The following is a 1,573-nucleotide window of genomic DNA, read 5'->3' as shown; positions in this document are numbered from 1 at the left end:
ACTGAGACAAAACTGTTCCTTTCCCCAAGTAGCCTACACCCAACTAGAGAATCTGCCAGTATTAGATTAAAGTTGAGTTAAGAACATAAGAAATAGGGGCAGGAGTAGGCCATCTGGCCCTTCGAGCCTGCCCCGCCATTCAATAAGATCATGGCTGATCTGTTGTGGCTCAGTTCCACATTCCCGCCCTCTCCCCATAACCCTTAATCCCCTCAAAAACCCATCAACCTGCATCTTAAAAATATTTAGCGAGGCAGCCTCCACCACTTCAACAGGCAGAGAATTCCAGAGATTCACCACCCTTTGAGTGACATTCTTCCTCAACCCTGTTCTAAACTGCCCCCCTTTATCTTGAGGCTGTGCCCCCTAGTCCTGCTGTCCTTTGAGCAGGAAGAGTCTCTCCACCTCTATCCTATCCATCCCATTCATCATCTTATACGTCTCGATGAGATCTCCTCATTCTTCTAAACTCTAACGAGTACAAGTCTAGTTTATTCAGCCTCTCCTCATAGCTCAACCCCCTCAACTCTGGCATCAGCCTAGTAAACCTCCTCTGCACTCCCTCCAAGGCCAAAATATCCTTGTGTAAGTACGGTGCCCAAAACTGCGCACAGTACTCCAGCTGCGGCCTCACCAATGCCTTATACAGCTGCAGCAAGACCTCCCTACTTTTATATTCAATCCCCCTCGCTAATGCCAAAAGGGAAAACACTACTCCTTAAGTGTAGATGCATGGAGTCCCAGACTCAACATTTGTATCCAAGGCCAGGCAACAGCCTTGCTTAGGTTACAGGCTTCAGACATTTGAATTCAGCCTAATAAAAGCAGGCACTCAAGCTACTAAGAACCCACATTAGAGGGCAAGGGAAAAGATAGGAAGTAGTAATTGTCACCTTCATGTTGAGGGAGGCTAGTGCTCTACCCTGCCAGCTTTGAGGGGATGCAATAGTGGAAGATGCTAAAAAACTGAAACACCAGAAGGTTCTGAAAGACAAAACCTGATGTGTATTGAGTGACCAAATTCTTTGGTTGGAGAGTGGATATTGTATTTATTTGAACAGCACTCAAGTACAATTTTAGTGTTGCTGCTTTTAGTTAAAACACAATTTGTTTAAGTATTAGTTAACCACTAACATGTTAGTGAAAAGATTAGCTCACACATTCCCACATACAGATGGGAAGTTTTTTGGGGGGGATTTCATGTTATTCCTCAAATTGGGGGGAAAATCATGTCTCAAAAAAAACATCTGCATTGTAAAAATGTTGGCAATTGGTCCAGTTTAAGTAGATTTAAACAGGAAATGGTTTGTACACAGGATGTAGACACTTAGCAAATGGAACTTTTATAGTTTTTTCCCCCCCCCATTTCAAAACACTTAAGCAATCCTAAACAAAAATTAGTTTAGTTTATTGATAAGTTGCAAGAAAACATAATTGCTGCCTGTCTTGCATTGAGATATTTTAGGATAGGTGGTGTCATTGTAGGGAAACAGACACACACAAGGTCCAGGACAAAAAAGACAGCAGCCTAGGATTGTAGGTTTAAATTTTATTCCACACACAGTCAGATGAT

The sequence above is a fragment of the Carcharhinus amblyrhynchos genome, unplaced genomic scaffold, assembly GCF_965287045.1.
Source record: "Carcharhinus amblyrhynchos unplaced genomic scaffold, sCarAmb.v2.hapA scaffold_69, whole genome shotgun sequence".
In the NCBI taxonomy this organism is placed as follows: domain Eukaryota; kingdom Metazoa; phylum Chordata; class Chondrichthyes; order Carcharhiniformes; family Carcharhinidae; genus Carcharhinus; species Carcharhinus amblyrhynchos.
The sequence above is the reverse complement of the archived record's forward strand: the minus strand, read 5'-3'. Positions refer to the sequence as shown.